Source organism: Lampetra fluviatilis, chromosome 22 (genome assembly GCF_964198595.1).
Source record: "Lampetra fluviatilis chromosome 22, kcLamFluv1.1, whole genome shotgun sequence".
Lineage (NCBI taxonomy): Eukaryota > Metazoa > Chordata > Hyperoartia > Petromyzontiformes > Petromyzontidae > Lampetra > Lampetra fluviatilis.
Window position 1 is genome coordinate 5,897,718 of NC_136296.1, and position 20,507 is coordinate 5,918,224.

A 20,507-nucleotide genomic window follows, 5' to 3' on the forward strand; every position below is an offset into this window, starting at 1 on the left:
GTGATATTTAGAAATTTTCCTATTTTAAATGAGAAAACGGGCGAATTTGTGTCTTTTCGTTCACATGAAGTCAGAAAAAACAACATATTGATCAAAATAAACATGTATTATACTAAAGTATTACAAACATGACTACACAAGATTTAGAAATGCGTAGTTTTTCGAGATTTACGATTATACTGTAAGTCACTTTCACGAATCAGCCCCCAAATGTACTCCCATCATATTCTCGTTGTACTGTCCTTGGTAGTGGCATTCATAGTCCAGTATATCCTGATGGAAGCGCTCGCCTTACTCCTCCGAGTACGCTCCCATGTTATCCTTGAATTGATCAAGATGAGCATCCAGGATATGGACTTTGAGGGGCATCCTACAGCCCATTGTGCCATAGTTCTTCACCAGTCTCAACCGGCTCCACATAGTTTTCGACCTTGTGATTGCCCAGGAAGCCACGAACCACTGCGACAAAGCTGTACCAAGCCGCTTTCTCCTTACTAGTGAGCTTCTTGGGGAATTCATTGCACTCTAGGATCTTCTTCATCTGTGGTCCGATGAAGACACTGGCTTTGACCTTTGGCTCAAACAGCTTAGGGAATAAGTCTTGAAGGTACTTGAAGGCTGCCTACTCCTTATCTACAGCTCTGACAAATTGTTTCATAAGGCCCAATTTGATGTGCAGTGGTGGCATCAGCACCTTTCAGGGGTCCAGCAGTGGCTCCCACTTGACGTTGTTCCTCCCCACAGAGAACTCGGTCCGCTGTGGCCAGTCCCGCCTGTGGTAGTGCGCCTTGGTGTCCCTGCTATCCCAAAGGCAAAGATAGCAGGGAAACTTGCCACTCATTCTGGTTAGAGGCAATTCCGATTGCCTAGAACAGACTGGTCACATTGTGGCAGAAGCAGAGCCCATCTTGACGGGTGAAGAAGCTGCAAAAAGGTTGGTGATGCTTCCTCTGATCTGCGACTTGCTCACTTTCATCCAACAAGTTTCACTGCTTGAGCCTATTCGTCAAAAGCTCGGCATTGGACTCGGTGAGACCAAGATCTCTGATCAAGTCGTTGAGGTCTTTTTGGTTGGGGTAATATGGGTTTCTCTCCTCAGCTCCACCTCTGAAATTGTCATCTGGATCTACAACGTCTTTCTCGCTCTCTGACTTGCTGCTTTCTTCTAAAGATGGCTGCTCTCTCTCTGGAGGAGTGGGTACGGGGAGCTCATGGCAGTGTGTCACCGGGATGATGGATGAAGGAAGGTCCGGATACGTGATAGCAGGTGCATTCTTGCCAGTCCGACGTTTGGAAGGGTCCACCATGCAGAAGTATTAGTTGCTTGAGTGGTCAGTGAGTTCCCACCAGATTCTTGGGATAGCGAACTTCATGGCTCTCTTTCCCCTCTGTACCATCCAACAAAAATACATTTATTTCACCCATGACTAATGGGATTCCTGCCGTGCAACAGCAACGCCTCCATATCACCCTTCCAGTCATTACAACATGCACATATTTTGACGAGTTCCCTGAATTTTTTTTTCCATTAAATATCATTTAATGTTTTTTTTATATTTATGTTCTGTATTACTTTTTGTATTGTTGAAAGTGATAAAGGTGTATATGTTTAGGTTACGAGTAGAGTTGAAATGACTGTCCGCAACACATCCCGTACTGTTAGTATTAAAATTACGGGAAAAGCCATTCCGATTTACGAAATTTCGTTTTGCGCGCGTTTTTGGAAGAACGCATCCCTGTCGAGGGATACCTGTCCTCTAGTGGAATTCTTAGTGGGGGAACAAGGTCTCACTTCTCTTTCCCGTGTGTGCCGCTGGACGGGAGGTTATGGGTGGGGCTTGGTGACGCAAGGGGCGGGGCAGTAGCTCGAGGTCTCTCAACCGTGGAAGTCGGCAGTGATGAAGGAAGAGGGCGCCACGAACCTGTAGCATGATATCTGTTGCTTTCATTCACTATACACGTTCGATTTTCGACAACGTATTTCATTAAAGTATCCAAAATGTCCTATTTTTTAGACAACATGTTAGACGAAGTAGCTTGTTCAATGTCCTTAATGATCAACAACATGTTTAAACGGCTCTCGGCGAAGCAATAGTCACTTGCTTGGGAAGAAAAGGGACAGCTGTCGATTAATGAAGGCCAAACTGATCAAATATATTTTTTGCACCCTGTCATTTACAATGATTAATTATATGTAATTGTATGTATAGTGTATTGTATTAGAATTATGTACTTTTTGTTTCCAGAACCATTATACGCAAGCATTGGCATATCCTTTACCCAGTTCATGTGCGTTGTTCCGTTTTACACATTGGAGTTTGATGCAGTAAATTGCTTTTGTGCGTATAAATAATAAATGGCTGCAGAACTGCGCTTTGTCAGAATTCTTTCCCAAGATGTAATAACATCTCAATGGACTCGCATCTGCTTAAGTGAAGGATACCGAATTGATTTGACAGAATTACACGTTAATGGGTATGAACCATCACGTGACATTCCCAACTCTAACGTGGTCAGGGCAAGCGGCCATTTAGAATCGAGCCCAAGATACTGTCTTGCCATTAAGGATCATTGTGTCATTTTGGAACCACCGACGTTGATTTCAGCACACCTGGCTAATACATAACACTTTGCAACACATCTGTTTGTTCAGAAAATAGGTGTTGGTATCCAGAATATATTAAGATATTGTACTTTCTTTTTTTACGGCGTGGCATTCAATTGTGGGGACACAAACGCACACCATATCCACAGACACTGCAATGCTATCTGTTACGTAGACTGCATAACTTCAAAATGATCCATCTATAGATGCCCCACTAAAACAGTGTCCCGCCGTGTGGCTCAGTGGTAGATTGAGCGGCTCGCAGTCGAAAGGTGGCGAGTTCAAATCCAAACAGAGGCATTGACTCAGCTCATAATACATCCAAGGTCAGTAAAAATTAACCCGTAAAAACAAAGTTTTTCACTATAAATCCTTTATATGCGTGGCGGCTAGAGTCCTCTCGTCCTCTGGCTTGAGATGGCTGGCACCTATGGGTCAGATGATTTCCTACCACCATTAAGCAATTGGTAATTAAATGTAATTTTTTTTTTCCTAAAGCGCGCAAGCAAGTGAACTTAATATAAAGGATTTAATAAGTACCGCTGTGTGAGGAAGACAACCGTGGTGATCCAATGGATAGATTACTGGACATCTGTGAAAAATAGCTTTACAGCTCATTGGAATCCTCCACTATAAAACACATTCCTGCGGAGGGAGCTGGTAGGAACGTTGGGTTGCTCGGTCAATGACCAGGGTCAACGGCGGCGTGGTGTATTCCGCAAATATGCCCGACTGTGAGGGTGGGCACAAGCCGGCGTAAGTAGGTTAACACTCTTCTATGCAAGACATAGATCCATCGCTTTTTTTAAATCCTTTATATTAAGTTCGCTTGCTTGCTTGCGTGCTTGCTTGCTTGCGTGCTTGCTTGCTTACGACCGTGCAAATCTTTCGGTCGTTTTTTAACCCACTTCCCGTGATCCAATCGAGCTGACATTTTCCACACAGGCTCGTTGTGCGAGACAATTAATGTTCGTGAAAAAAAATTCCCAAAATTTTACACTGTTTAGGGAAGACAAATTAAATATTTAATTACCAATTGCTTAATACTGGCAGACAATCATCTGACCCATAGGTGGCAGCCATCTCAAGCCAGAGGACGAGAAGACTCTAGCCGCCACGCATATAAAGGATTTATAGTGAAAAACTTTGTTTTTACGGGTTTACTTGTTAAATCCTTTAAATTAAGTTCGCTTGCTTGCTTAGGACCGTGAAAATCTTTCGGTCGTTTTTTAACCCACTTCCCGTGATCCAATCGAGCTGACATTTTGCACACAGACTCGTTGTGCGTGACAATGCATTTTCGTGAAAAAAATCCAAAATTTTACACTGTTTAGGGAATTTTTTTAAAATATTTAATTACCAATTGTTTAATGCTGCCAGACAATCATCTGACCCATAGGTGGCAGCCATCTCAAGCCAGAGGACGAGAGGACTCTAGCCGCCCCGATGCCACGCATATAAAGGATTTATAGTGAAAAACTTTGTTTTTACGGGTTTACTTGTTACGACATTCAATTGCCTGTTGAGAAGAAATCGAGTCAGAAATCGATGGGGTAGCTGTAAACGGATCGGCTAGATTATACAATTAATAAGCAAATGTCTCCTTCTCGACAACGATGCTAAATATGATGTTCTAATAATTATAATAATGTAAACTTGTAACGCGCTGCTGCACCGTATTCGCTCACTGTCATAAAGAGAGAACGACTCAAGAGGCTCAACGAGGAACCACAGGGAAGACAAGCCACGTGGTGAGCCGACACCAACGATTGTCCAATCTCTGCGGTCCTCTACATATGAAGATGTCAGCGGCAATTAACAAGCGTTTACACGTGGGAGGAAACCCGAGCACCTGGCGAAAACTGCACGCATGTGAAGGGGGAACATTCTATCCCAGTGTTCTTCGTTGCAAGGCCCGTGGAGCTACTGGCCTCTACTGGTGGCCTTTAGTGCAGCCTCTAAACGTGAGGCCTCCGACAATAGACGCATGTGATGGCACCCCTTGCAGGCGGTGTGGCGGCCCTCACACTGACGATGTCTTATCAGCGAAAGTGCCCCCACCTCTGAAAATGTGAGTGAAGAAGAACTGCCCTATATCCAATACTGACGGAACAGATGGAGTCGAACATTGTTTCGGTACTGCCTCCTCCTGGCAACAGAAGGTATATATGGCTTCCTCGTCGACGCCTGCGGGAAGGGAGATTAGCAACATCAGCGTTATCCACCAACTCCTGCAGCCTGCAGAGCGACCGACGCCGGGGCTATGTATTGATTGAGCTGTGTATTGATTGATTGATTGGCTTTATTTTAGCAGGTGAGAACCCATTAAGACAGATCTCTCTTGCAAGGGTGACCTGGGTGGATACATGACAACGGCACAGTGCAGTCAGCCTATAGACCTAAACACACAGAGTTAAATAGAGAATCTCAGTTGCTCATCAACAAAATACAGACTGACAAATGAAGCACATGTCGCTTTATCCAAACAATAAAAAATGCAATACTGTATTGTCACAATTATAATCATATGTATTTATACTGGAGGAGGAATCCGATGAGCTATAAATCTCTTTTCTACAGATATCCAGAAGGGGCGGGTCAGAACGTTACAACAACAAACAATGCAACACACACGATATGAATTACTTGCATGCTGTCAAAAACATGAAGCTAGTAATTCGATTAAGAATATTCTAAAATTGATTGGAACTAATTTAACTCAAATATGGCAAGTAGACTAACCCGTTTGTGAACATGTTAGTTCTCAAATAAAATAAACCGTGTATCAATTTAAAATTGTACATCCATACGAGTAAATGTAATGTAAATTTTGCTCATTACAGTGAATATAAATACACAGTGCGTGTACAGATGTATTCTTTGGGAAATTTTGAGTAAAGTCACGTAGATAGGTTCAAATAAAAGAACAAAAAATAACCTCTCTATGTGACTGAATTCCTGCAGTCACGAAAGCTTTAAGTCGTGTACAGATATGTTGCGCTTACTCATACTCCTAACAGCAATACTATTTTATTGTATTCGGTGAGCATTTCCCTGCAACATCATTGCCAGTAAACCGTCACCATTAACAGCAAACACCAATAATAATAAAAAAATGAAGCCGCCATAATTCTAGATTTGAAGCTTTCGTGACTGCAAGGATTCATACTCTTAGGTTTTTTCGATAAAGTCACGTAGGTAAAAATAATAATTAGTATTAAATTAAAAATAACAAAAAATTTTAGTTATTATTTTTTTACTTTACCGAAAAAACCTAAGAGTATAAATCGCAATAACTTCACCCCCCCCCCCCTCCGGGGAACAAAAGGAGGAGGATGAGGAGGTGGTGGTAGTGGCCCAGAAATGATGTCACCACAAACGGGGGGGGAGGAGGAGGAGAGAATGGGAGGTTTTTTTTGTCCTGCCAGTGGCAGCGGTGCAGAGTGGCTGTGGAAGCGCCGTTGCATTCCGATTGAGCTCCAGGAGGAATGGGGGGAGGTCGCGGGCAGTGAGAAGCCACCCCCCAATGGCTGGGCTGTTGAAATCTCACACGCTCTGGCATCGGGCGAACATCGCTAGAGATCTCTCGTGCCTCTTCTGTACGAATACACTGGTAAGTGAAGCCCTCTCCATCCATCCCTCCCCGTGTGTGCGTTGTGTGCTGAGCACGTTTCGCCCTCTGAAGCGAGATCGAGCGCAACACGGCAGCAGCAATGCTGCTGTTGCTCTGTGATCGAGGCTTGTGGTGAGTAACCCGAGCGCAGGAGACGGACAATCGTTCCTTTAAAAAATATTGACGATCATCAAATCGCGTTCGTGACGACGCCTTGAAAGTCATCGCCATGCATTGTTGTATCCGTGGACACGCAATGCAATGCGCGGCCGTGGTGGTGGTGGTTTGCTCATTATTATCGGTGGCCGAGACTCGCAACGGAACAGATGAGAAGCAGTTTTCCCCAATCCCCCCCCCCCCAGTCTTGTTTGTTGCGTTGCTCCAACACCCAAGGCACGAGCCACTACCAATACGGGCGGTCGGTGCAAAAATGTCATTCCAGTCCGTGTCCACAATGTGCGGTGGTAGGGATTGCTCGTTGCTTTGCCGAGGATCGCGTGGAGCAAATGCAGCCGAGTGTCTCGTTTTGATTGCTCGCCCAAGGCTGGCGAGTCAGCCTTGCCATGGTTCAGCAAACGCAAAAAATCCAGTTGCTTCAGCCCCGATGCAAGCTGGTGGCTGTGGCGTTGCTGCCAATGGGACATTTTGTGCCGCTCCCGTTGATGTGACCACGGGAGATGTCTTTCTGTCTGTCCGGGGCACAATGGGCACAACTGGCAGCAGCACGACAGAAAATACAGCGTTAATAGCGGACAGCCAGCAACGTCCATACAACGTTCACGTATCCCCCCCCCTCCCCCCGATTTCAAAGGTGCACATGTTGATGGACGTTTCGGACTAAAATGTTTCTTTCTGGTGTGGAGCCTCGACGATGCAATGGCGATGTGGTAATCTTTCGCTTGTCGTTACAGAGGTGAATAGACAAAGGAGTGAAACCACAACAAGACCCTTTATGGTAATGGTGCACTTGATAGAATGCATTATTGACGTGCACTTCTAATCAGCCGTAATGCCTAGCAACCACCGTGGCAACGCCCTGATGTTAATGACATCGCGTCCGATTCACATTTGGCCTCGTGCTTATGAACATTGGTCCCCTTGTAGTGACATCATTTCGCTGGCGTGCCTTCGGTCACATTGCATTGCCACGTTCAGTGTTTAGCAACATTTTGAAAGCGAAAATCCTGGCCAAGTGTCTCCTCGTGAGGTTCCACCACCACTTGGCGAGACGTTGACGGTGCTTCACATGTGAAGAGACTTTTCCCACCATGGGAATGTGGATTTTCTTTTCCCCCACTGTTGGCTGGGTATCTCCAATGGAGATGAGAACAACCCGATGCAGACTTGTCTGAGCATTGGAGCAGTTCCCACTTGAAATTGAGAATTGTTGAGAAACGGCTTGCTTGACCATCATTTTTGGCCAGTCGTTTGTGAAATGGGTTAGTCGTGTTATAAAGGGTGCCGAAATGTATTTTTGTGGTGAGGGGCATACTGACGTTTATTAGGTAGTGTGAACCATGTCAGACCAGCATTCACATTTTAGTCCATATCTGGACTTACACGATCCTTATGAGTGTGCACTGTACCACTTTGTGGGGAAGTCGACATTTGGTTGTCCCATTGATGGACTCTCCCCCTGCCAGAGGAATCTCCACGACTGGCTCATGGCTGTAAATAGACAAGCTCCGTCACATTGTTCGTTAGAGCAAGAATCCACTTAATTTTATTTTTACTTTTAACTCTTATGAAAAGATAATGGAACATTGGAAATGGAGTAACGTTGTGATTGAGCTTCTATGATAGCCTTTAATGTTTCAAAAACGTAATAAAGACTGCGCCTTCCCAGCATGTTCAACATCTAATTGGGTACTCTTAATTACGACGATGGTAATGTCGAATAATATTGGGTCATTCTTACAGCGGTCGTTCACAAATGTTCGGCTGTGTGCTGGAAATTTGCTGTTACAGGGGTTACAGTGGAAACGTGTCGGAATTGAAGCAAATCAAATGCTATAAATGCTTGACAAGAATACAAAATAAGACTTCAGACAAGATGGGACATGTTGGCTGTGTTTTTGTCTTCTCCAGGAAAAGTCACATACTGTCGCTGGCACCATTTTGCCCAACATATCTTTGCGCAGGTAGAATACATATATCCTCGTCTGTTTACATATTAGTACAATAGAGTCGGTATGTCTGCTTACTGTGTCTCTAACTCAATTGTATGAATCTAACTCTGTAACCGTGATCAGTCCAAAAAATATTTTGTCGTGCCAATTTATGCTACGGGATTTTTTTATTTAATAACTTTATTCCTAATAAAGGTGTCTTTTTGGTTAGATCACGTATTGAAAAAATATAAACGTGTAGTTAACTCACCACCACCGACATAGCCAATTAGTAAGGTTTGTCAGGTAAACAAAACGTGGCAATTAGTTTGTGCAAACTATTACATTGAGAGAATGTTGATGTTGTTGTTGTGAAGCTGCCCCACCCCGACAGCTATCGTCTCCGCCTACCCCCCCCTGCTACCCAAACAAGCCCAACCCTGGATCCAGAGGAATGAGTGGGGGCCTAATCAGGAAAAGGCAGGGCCTCGGGGGGTAAGAGGTGGGGCATAACGACGAAGGAGGCGTGGCCTAAAGAGGAAGGGTGGGGCATGAAGAGAAAGAGGGCGACAGATTGAAATTACCTGTTGATTGAAGGCAATGCATGCATAGAATAAAATATGTGCATCAGGCAGCTTAAACTAAAACTTAACTTTATTTTACCAGGTAAGGCCCACTGGGCTATATAGCTCTTTTTCAGAAGCGAACTGATCACAATTAATAGCTCAACGCGTGTTTCTAAATGTGGAGAGAAAAACCGGAGGACCTGGAGAAAATTCCATGCGACCACAGGGAGAACAGGCAAACTCCAAATGTACAGCAGTCGTCATGGTTGGGCTCAAACCCACGACAGCCTGCATACCAGGCGAGTTCTTCAACATTTTCCCTACCAGTTCCGCAGATGCAGCCACAGGTGTTACGCTGTTTCTTCACTTGTTTTGATTTGCTTCGTTGCTCTACTTTATTTAATTTGTTTTTCGTTTTTGTATTATTGGCGATGCAAGGACACTCTTGCAGGTTAGATGTGTGCTGGTGCCTTGAGTTCTCACCTGGTTAAATAAAATGAGCTTAAAGTTAACCTCAGCATTGCAATATACCTGCAGTAGTGGTGCTGGGCCATTGGGGGCCCTTAGCAGAAATATATCCCCCTCCCCACCCCACCCTTCGATTTATGAATGCCTAGTGAGAAGCCAGAAGAGATATAGACAAGAGACAGTTTCAGCAAGATGAGATTAATGTGGACAATATAGAGGCGGAATGAGATGAGAGAAGATAGATGCAGACACGAGATATATTAATAATATTTACAATGTTATATTCAATGGATTATTACAGTTGTTGGGATCTGATTTTGAACTGAAATGTGGTGCATTCTTATTTTTGTCATGAATTCGGGGGCCCTTGATCCGCATGAGGCACTAAGCCTTTGCTTAGTTTGCTTGTGCCTCGTGCTGGCAGTGGCTTACTGTACGGTAATTTAATACGGTATTTATTCGTGTAACTTTTTATAGAGTCGTGCATAGATCGCATTTCGTTTCCACCATGCTGGCATACATACGCAAGCCTAGTAGTGATCGTGAGAGTGGAGCGGTGGTGCATTGGCTTTTCGCACTGCTATATAATTAACCTTGTGGCCTGATATTCATATTCTTAGGTTTTTTCGGTATAGTCACGTAGGTAAAAAAATTTAAATTAATAAAAGTATAATAAAAATCACGACGTTTCGGAGGCAACACAAGCTTCCGTCTTCAGGTGGAACCGTCATAGCCCGACAGCTGTATCAAGTAAATGAGAGATTACAAGAGATACCACTCCGTATATATAGTGGTTGAGGGGGGGAAGGTCCAGGAACGGCTCACTTTTCATAATATGGTATTAAAGTGAGCCGTTCCTGGCCCCCCCCTCAACCACTATATATACGGAGTGGTATCTCTTGTAATCTCTCATTTACTTGATACAGCTGTCGGGCTGTGACGGTTCCACCTGAAGACGGAAGCTTGTGTTGCCTCCGAAACGTCGTGATTTTTATTTTACTTGTATGAATTTTTATTTTTTACCTACGTGACTTTACCGAAAAAACCTAAGAATATGAATCCTTGCAGTCACGAAAGCTTCAAATCTAGAACTTGTGACCTGAATTCGATTCCTGGTTACGGCTATCATAAGTAGTGAGTGACTATCTGAACCAGTCCCAAAATGACGTGGCAAAGTATAGTCAAACAACCCCCACAGTCTGTCGGGAGGCCCTCATCGAGTTTTACATCGTATCAATTAAACGTACATCAAAATGAATAACGTTTAAAGCAATTGCATAAGAAGATGTTGTTTGAGGAGAAATATGAACGTATTACCACTACAAGTTGTCTAATGCATTGCGAATGCTAGCAATGGGTGCGAGATGGTAGCCTTCTCACGGCTCGCCTGTCACAAGTTTATTTGTTACTTTAAACACAACTAATACTGTCATCTAGGCGAAATTGACGTTGTTAATTCAAATCCAGATATGACCAGCAGAGCTAAATACTGAATAAGGCCCTTTTTAAGGGTCATAAACTGATCGGATGAGGTATTTGAGTGTACCATTTAAACAATGAAGGACTCTCATGAGCTACATTTGACTTCCTTGGCAATAACCTGAAGGAAAATAAACGTACGTCGTTGCCTTACAGTAGACGAATGTTGAGGAAAGCACATGAATGTCAAGTTACAAAATAAATGGTTGCACCCTTGTTGCTGCCATTTACGACCCTAAACATGGCCTCACCACTTCCATCAGGCAAGGCCAAATGGATCATGCTTTCAAGTCCAGACACCTCAAGTATTAGGCACACCAAAAATAACCATCACATCTTGTCATGTGATGGTGATCAATGTATATAAGCCCCCGCATAAGGAATGGCCATTACCCCTGCCAACAGCCACTTTAACTGCTATAACAAAAAAAAATGTTTACAGCAAACAAATACTCTAAACATATGTTTCTAAATACGGAGAGAAAAAACGGACGACCCAGAGAAAAATTCACCTGACCACGGGGAGAGAGAACATGCACACTCCAAATATACACAGGTTTCAGGGTCGGGGTGGAACCCACGACCTCCTGTGTACTAGGTGAGGGAGATAACATCTCGCCACCACAGCACCAAGCTATTGACGTGGGTGACTTCAATGGCCACCATTCACAATGGGGCTACTCAGAATATAACGAACCCAGAGACAAACAAGGAATGGTCGTAGGCACAAGACACATTCCTCATATACGACTCTACACAGCTGAGCACATTTCACTCTACCCGATGGACTATAACCCAGACTTAAGCTTTGTCTCAAAGGACGAGAAAGACATGTACTAATTGCTTCACAAACAATTATGATAGGCAATTTTTCAGTCAATACAGATTAGTAGCCACACACTAGATTCGCAATACCAGTCATAACCTTAAAACCATGACCACGTTGGAACATTCGGAAGGCCAAATGGCTCAGCTTCGAAAAAGAAACAAAAGCCCAATCGAAGAACCTGGAGCCAAAGCTGGAAAACTTAGCGAAAGTAAATAAAATTCTGACATCTTCCACAAAAACAACATCCTGAGGGGGGTATCGGAAAACCTATCCGACATGTTGGCAACCAGACACAGAACAACTCCTGCAATATTTCACCAGAACTGGTGACCAAGATAAAAGGTCACCACACTACTGGAGTCCCTGAACTGTGCGTGAAGAAAACGTTGGGAATATGTCACTGCAGACTTGGACTTCACTCACTCCAAGCCATGAAGCCTGGCAGCTCCTCCGGAACTTAGGTGCCTTAAAACGAACAGAGCACAGACAGTCGCACCTCTGAGTAGCACGGTTGGCTACGTATGACTACGTATGATGCGAAAGAAGTTCAACATGCATACATACAAATGCCGTACGTAACCTTCCACATGCAGTCCTGCTCAAAGGCACCAATGGACAAGCTCACCGAACAAGCTGTCCACGAACAAACTTTCCATCACCTTGAGTCGACTACCACAAGCAACAGATCTCTCAAGACCACATAGACTGTCGTTGAAGTGGGGTAAAAAAAGCCCTCGGCGGGGGGGGGGGCGGGGGGGGCACAAAGTAAATAAGGACACTGGGATACGACGGCCTGTGTTACAATATTCTAAAGAACCTGGGACTATACGGACAACAATGGCTTGCGAACCTCTTCACCGTCAAACACGGGATGGGCCACATATACGGAAACAATGGAAAGGAAGCCCCAAGTCATTGCCATTCGGAAACCGGGAAAGCCGCAACAATTTTCCCTCCAGGTACAGGCTAATGCCCCTCTTGTCCTCCATGTCCAAGCTGGTGGAACGTGCCGTGCTCACCAGACTTTTCCCCACCATCAACCGCCAACTGCCTCTTGAGCTGTCTGCAGTTACTGTGAACAGATTGTTGCCTTCACCACCCTCGAAGATGGTTTCCAGCATCGACAGAATGCTGGTAAAGCAGTGATTGACCTCCGTGTTGCCAATGACACTTGAGCACCATGGCCTGCTGCTGTTGTTGACCAAAATCATCAGATGCTATTCTGTTGTACAACTAATCTACGTGATGTTCGGCGACCATACATTCAGAGTATACCTCACCGGTAATACAGCCGTAACATAATTATGAACAATTGCCTCTCAAGACTCGGTACAAGCATCATTACTTAACATATATGTAAGTGACCTGCCATTAACAGTATATCATATTGCAAGGTCATATATGCAGATGACTCGGCACTTAATGCACAAGGCACAAACCTCGAGAATACTCCAACCAAAACCACCGCAAGTACTTTACACCTGAATAATCAGCAGATGCCACCCTTGATGTGTCCTGCTGTGGTAGCCCAGTGCGCTATCACCCTACTCCAAGATATTTAGGGTTTATCATGGAGCCCCACATAATACAGTAAACCCTTGTTCATTCGACACATGGGGTCCTGGCCTTGCCGAATGATCAAATATTCCGAATTATGGACAATGGTATTCCCCAATAAAACAATCTAAATTTGTTTTCCAAATTTTTTTTTTCCAAAAAAAGTAACACTTACCATCAGTAACCAGCACTGGAGGCAAACAAGGGGCAGGGATGATAGGTTCCATGTGGTAGGTGACAGAGGTTGTGGAGAGGGGCTTAATGCGCTCACTAAATTATAACTTAAATACCAATTTACACTCACTTAAGCTTCACATTTTTTTACTTAACAATGTTTACTTGACTGCATTATTTCTCACTTTTATACCACATTACTCGCTGTCAGACGACATCAGCTGATATGCTGACAGAGGTGTCTGAGGAAATTGTATCATTCGGTATGGCAATTCGGCTCATGGAGAATTACTAATATACTGTGTATGCGAAAAGCGCAGCCGTGCCGAATTATCCCCAATTACGAATGATCAAATACCGAAATAACGAGGTATTACTGTCTATTTGTGAAAAAAAACACAAATCAAGAATCGCCCTGCTACAGAACTTCCAGGAACGACCTGGGGCGCCTCGGCTGATGCGCTGCAAGCTGCCGCCCTCTCCCTGATCGATTCACTGGAAAAGTATTATGATCCAGCTTGATCCAGGAACTCGTAAACAAAACTGCTCGATGCACAAATAAATAGCGCAATGGGCATCTTAACGAGACCACTGAACATTATGCCACCACATATCCATAGAGACATGCAAACTGTAAGGGAGTTTACACATTTTATTGTCAACGACAACCTACCCATCAACAAAGTTCCTCGCCGCCAACTCGCTTTCCGATCCCTCTATCTGGGATCGTGCTGTCACCACCCTAGAATCTCGCCAGCTCCCGTGGTGAACAGAATGGAACAATGCGAACTTCCAGAATCACCACCTCATTCGAGACCCAAACATTGTACCTCCTTGACTTTGACATGCATCCTCGAAACACCGGTGTCACCATCAACCGAATCGGAACATCAACAGGCAACTGCACACATCACGTTCGCAAATGAAATATTGAAGACACAGCCACTGTGCGACTGTGCCAATGCAATCCAAATTATGGGCATCCACAGTAAGCCACTGTAGTCTGCGCTCATTAAATGAGGGATTATAGCAAAGCTACACTCTCTCCTGAAGCCCTCCTCATGACTATCAGACATTGACATTGGCTTTTTGTGTTGAGTTTGGTGTCCTTCCCCGTACGTCCGATTAGCATCGTTGTTACGTACTTTGCGACAGACGTTCAACATACAGTATATACATTTGGCTCCTGAACATTTCCACACGCAAGAGTATAATAGAATGCTATCAATCCAAGGTGAGACGTGCCAATTATAGTTCTCAATGGCAATCTGTGGGGTCTACAGGTTGCCCAGAAATGTGACCTCGTGTGTAATCAAACGTCAATCCGTAGTGATGTTGGGGGGACGAATTATCTTGGATCCACCTTTTCACAACTTTACTCCATGGGGTAAAAATAGTTGTGGATAACTCACGAGTAAGAAGTTGGAAATGCCACACGACCGATCCACAAAAAAACATGTAATGGCTAATAGGAGTTATGAAGTGCATGCTTCGCTAAAGGGCCAGTCAATACCTGCAGATAATGAGATGCATTTACCATGTATGTGTGTGTTGCACTGTGAATCTACTTATCTGTGAGAAAAAAATGCATTAATTACCCATTCCATGCATATTTGCATTGCACTTACATTCAAGTCCCCGGATTTTTTTTATGGGGGGGGGGGGAATTGAACGCCGAATATTATATATGGCAAATATTAAAAAAATTAAATAGTGTGAAACTGGATATAAGGATACAATGTCCGCATTACTCCTCTTATCAGTAAAAACACGTTCCTTCAGAGTGGGCAGGTAGGAACTTGGTTGGACAGCGCATTCGTGCACGACAGACAAATATGCATGACAGACGGACAAATAATACCTGGTGGGCAGTGTGGAATCTGTTGTTCCTACCTGTAAAATGGTGCGGATAACAGAAAGTCATTCTGCAAAGCAAAATAGAAAACCACAGATGGATAGAATAGGGCCGTGGATAATAGGAGTTTTTGTGGACAACTACAGCTTCCACGGATAATAAGAATTGTGAGTAATAGGACTGTGGATAAGCATAGTTCTCTCTATGTATGTTGCATCAGTTTTGCAGCTGAGCAGTGTCACGTGCAGTGCACCCAAGACATGGTTCTGTAGACTCGCCACTAGAGCAGTAGGAAGGCATGTGAATGGATTCCTGCTCTTGCTCTTATTAAACATAGATATAAAAAAACATATAACGTCATCATTCATTATGCTCGGTAATCACAGCTGGAATCTAAAAATGGAACATTCCCCTCAATACAATGCATGGAGTAGTATCGTACACCAACTGGTCTGATGTGAACAATACTAAATAATACATTGCAGCCATTCTCAATCCATGTCGATCGTGGTTTTTGCTTTGCCGCACTTCATCACACTGCGCAGTGTGGGTTAGTAAAGGGATGATGAGTTAAAAAAAAAACCAATTTTTATTTCTAGATTTGAAGTTTTCATGACTGCAAGGGTCCATACTCTTTGGTTTTTTTCGGTAAAGTCACGTAGGTAAAAAAGAAAATAAAAATAAATTAAATCACGACGTTTCGGAGGCAACACAAGCTTCCGTCTTCAGGTGGCACCGTCACAGCAAAATTGCTGTATCAAGGATACAGTAATTATCAAGGATCAAGGATACAGTAATTATCAAGGATCAAGGATACAGTAATTTTGCTGTGACGGTGCCACCTGAAGACGCTTGCTTTGCCTCCGAAACGTCGTGATTTAATTTTATTTTATTTCCTTTTTTACCTACGTGACTTTTCCGAAAAAAACAGAGTATGGACCTATTTTTATGTTAGCTGATTTGGCCCACTGAGCTGTATAGCTCTTTTTTCAGAAGCAACCTGGCCACAAATGATAGCTCAACGAAGTGGCTCATCATGTGGAAATGTATCGCAGGCAAATACTCTCAACGCACGTCGATTTTAAATCTGAAGGGAAACAACTGGAGAACCCGTAGAAAAACCCACGTGACCATGGGGAGAACATGCACATTCCAAATATACAGCAGGCGTCAGGGTCGTGATCGAACCCACAGCCTGCATACGAGGCGAGGTAGTTAACATCTCGCCACTCATAGTTGGCAGGACCATCTCTGATATTAATCGCTGCTGATCTTAACCGCGGCTGGGAATCGAACTCGGATTGTGCCGGGTTCATGGCGCGGCACACTAACTGCCATTCCGCCGCTCTAGGTTTACTCTGTTGTAATACAAATTCCGTAAGTGGCTTAGAGTTAAGTGCGTCCATCAATTAATAGGCACACAGTGTGTGAATGCTAAGTATCCTTAAAGCAGTTTAGCCAAAGCTGTAAACTCCTAAGCCTGCACATGGATGTGTTGCCTCACCATGCACCACTCTGGCGGGAACACGTGGAGTGTCCATTTCTGTTTTGCACCCTTACACAAGATGTTCTATTTAGATTATATATATATCTAAATCGTTCTGTATTGAGTAAGAAATTAGATGTCTTTGACTCCGTGCGAACAAAGATCTCGAGACCTGCCCTTTTTTTCTTTCCGGAGTAAAATTGAGCTAATATTTTTTTGCATGTCAGTGTATGAGCAGAGCTACAGTTTTCACCAACCTAATTTGAGATGCATTCTACATTATGCATATTAACATAGATTATTAAACACATTGTTCCCTTACACAATCGGGAGGAAAAAAAAAGAGATGCAAATGAGAACCACTGGAGCTCAAACCGTTTTTACATTGAAAACCTTAATGAAGGCAAAATTACCAGTGTGTGTGTGAATACATTCTTGTATTTTATCAGTAATTATCTAAGAGTGTGCAAACCTGGTCCCTCATTAAAACACAAGCAGGAAAGTTACATCTGTGACAAAAAAGCAGTGTGTACTTAATAGTGGGGAAAGATGCAGGGCAGCAATAGTGGTAATACTTGTGCCTCACATCAAGAACGACCTGTGTGAGATGCCCCACTCTGCCACCTTTCTGCATAGGGATTGGACGTTCACCTCCTGTTCTGCATGGGTTTCCTCCGGGCACTTTGATTTCCTCCCATAGCTAACAAAAAAATATCAAAATCCCATACAATGTAACTGGCATTGACCAAACATCAAATTGCTAAAACCAAATATATCTGCAAATGACTCGATTCGGATTACGTATAGCAACAATGCCCCATCCTGTGAATACTCTCCATAAAACAAAGTATTGAGACTTGTCTTCTTGGTTCTTTCGGTAAAGTCACGTAGAAGGGAAATACTAATTTAATAATAATAAAACATAATCAAATACAATTCTCACGACGTTTCGGCCACAACGTAAGCATCCGTCCTCAGGTGAAGAACAGGTCTGTCGGAAAGACAGCGTCTGTGACTTTACCGAAAGAACCAAGAAGATGAATCCCTGCAGTCACGAAAGCTTTAAATCGAAATTTATTGAGACTCGATGAGTCTCATCTGGATAAACAAGTATACATAAATAAATGCAGGAAATCTGCAGTGCACTTTGAATCTTCATACAGATTTGCGGATTGTATTCACCGCATTTCAGTAATGGGGTGAGTACCTCTCAGCTCCTGGACTCGTGCCCTGGATCAGAGAATGGAGAAACATAAATGTAGCACAAATGGTGATGATGTAAAGAATTTGACATCACTTGAACATACACGATAAAACAACTAATTTATTCTCAAAATTTGCATTAATATTTGATTTGGTCATACTCATCTCTGAGAATACACCGAGGATGGTATCTATTCTGGAGCCAAATGTACATTTATTTTTCTACCTTTGGATAGAAGTGTAATGACCAGTCATTGGTCTCACAACCAAAAGGGACCTGCGTTTTGGGGCATTATTTATTGGGTTACTCGTGCACGGAACCAACACTGGCAATTTCAAGTCAAGTCCAGTAAAGCAGCTGTGGATCTGATGATCTCATCGCACGTGTCAGATTTTTTTTCCAGACGAGGAAAAACATTTTCTTTTTTTAAATGCTAACGTTCTCACATTTCCAATTGGTGGTCCAGTTTCAGAAATTGGCGTGGACCGCTTGAACATGCCGCTCATAGATAGTTGTAGAAAAATGTTTGAGTTGTGATCGGTGCGCCAAGTACTCAAGTGTGCACAAATGTGTCGTCCTTGACAAGTACCGTAACAAAATGCGTTTTTAAATGTAAGCAAATTTCCCTATAGCTGTTTATTAGAATATGAAAAGAGAGATACCCTTGTGCTTTGAAGAATGGCAATTGCCAAAAACTAGGCCTGTTATTCGGTGTATTATGCCTTTTAAGGTCGTTATTGCCAAATGTGTTGATTTTTTTCCCCATCCATGAGTATGTTCCTAAATGTGACTTGACAGCTTCTCAGTACCTTCTACTGCGGCACTGCAATATCTAATACATTTAGGAAACTACCCGCAATACATTCCGTGTGTGTATGCATTTGGGTCGGGGTGCAACTAGGCGACCCGGGTGGTTTAAGGTCACCTCATCACAGGTTGATGTGCCGTAATTGTTTAACTACTGCCTTACGAAGGGGTGCCTCAGTGGCAAGGTGTTATCTCCCTCACCTGATATCCAGGAGGGTCGTAGGTTTGATCCCGACCCTGACGCCTCATGTCTCTCTCCCCGTGGTCGAATGGATTTTTCTTCGCTCCACGTTTAGAAACGTGCATTGGAGTATTTGGCTGCTATACATTTACACGCAATAAGCTACTTCGTTGAGCTATCATTTGTGGCCAGGTTGCTTCTGAATAAGAGCTACTCGTTCAGTTGGCCTTACCTGGTAAAATATATAGAAATGGTAAATGGGTGGCTTAGGTTGCTATAATGGTCATGTCACAGACTGTTGTACCATAATTTAATAACTATATTCACAAATGTCTCCAATGGACGCAACAATTCAATTTGGTGTACAGTAAAATATTTAATGATCACCATTGACAGATGGTATATTACCAAATAGCGCTTATTTTAACAGGTGTCTTGAAATAATTAATGGCAAAAGATTAATCGTGATATATAAATGTATTTTTGCTTATTATATTCTTGCATATGGAAATCTCAATGCGAATGTGGAGGTATCCTGCTAGCCACGATGAAGCAACTTCAAGAGGAAGTTGGTGCAGTTTTGCTATTCCTCCTCTGTTGAAGGAGTGCAGACTACAGTACTTGTCTATATGGTCCATAGTTTGGGTTGCTTGGCCACATTCAGAATTCATTGTTTATGCATTCAAGACGAACAGTGTAAATGGCTTACAGTTGACCATTAATTTCCTCCATTACAACGCAGTAGTAGGTTTGATTTGTAAATCCAAGGGATGAAATAATCACGTGACTCCCAAGGCGGGTGAAGGTGTTGCTACATTTGCTGCCCCACGCTGTACTTCACAGCCTTACGTGTCCCTCGGCACAGCTGATTGGCCTGCACCATGTGTCTGTGGTCAAATGTCTACAGGACTTTCCCCACATTGAACCTTATTTCTTCTATTCTATCCGCTCAATGGGGAACGTGTGCCTTGCTGTTCCGCCCATACTGGATATCCGTGAAAAGGAGCTTCATATCTTATTGGATTCCTCCAGTCTAAATAAAGATGCTAATTCTGTTTGGTCTGTTGGTTTGTATGACGTCTTCAAAATAAGTTTTGCAATTATAACGTCTTAAAAAAATATCTATTTGCCGATGCCACTTTATTTGGTAGTTGTGCTTAAGGAAAATTTTGAAAAAAACGTAACATTCGTTAATAACACTTGCGATTTAGGGTCGCCACCTCTGAGATACAAAAAAAAAATCGGGATATTTCATTGGAAGAAGGATATCTCAATACCATGAAGAGGGAAGATCGACACGCATCGTCTTGAGTGGTGTATTTTTATTACCACACAACTGATACAATCCGGAACTTGTCCCCATCGCATTTCTATCACTCCAAAAAGAGGACGTCCTGGGAAAACCAGGACCGGTGCCAACCGTCTAGTGATATCCCACCTCGTAAAACATCTGAACCGACCTCGTTCTCCATGAAACCCGTTGTTGTTTTTTTGCCATGTGTTTGTATATAAACTATTGCCATACGTAAGGAGCTGCCAAGACCCATGTTACAAGTTGGGCACGTTAATTTAACG

The 20,507-nt window shown here is 43.2% G+C and overlaps 1 protein-coding gene across 2 annotated transcripts in view; it reads left to right on the forward strand.

The window, feature by feature from the left end:
• The first annotated feature begins 6,003 nt into the window (after nt 1-6,003).
• LOC144938465 (cAMP-dependent protein kinase inhibitor alpha-like) overlaps nt 6,004-20,507 on the forward strand; it is a 54,754-nt gene continuing 40,250 nt past the window's right edge. Inside the window, exons 1-2 of one of the 2 annotated variants that reach the window (XM_078866304.1) lie at nt 6,004-6,218; nt 7,130-7,173. The gene's annotated coding sequence lies outside the window, so the exon portion shown is untranslated. The remainder of the gene's footprint in view (nt 6,219-7,129; nt 7,174-20,507) is intronic. The other variant, XM_078866303.1, reaches the window with a different exon arrangement.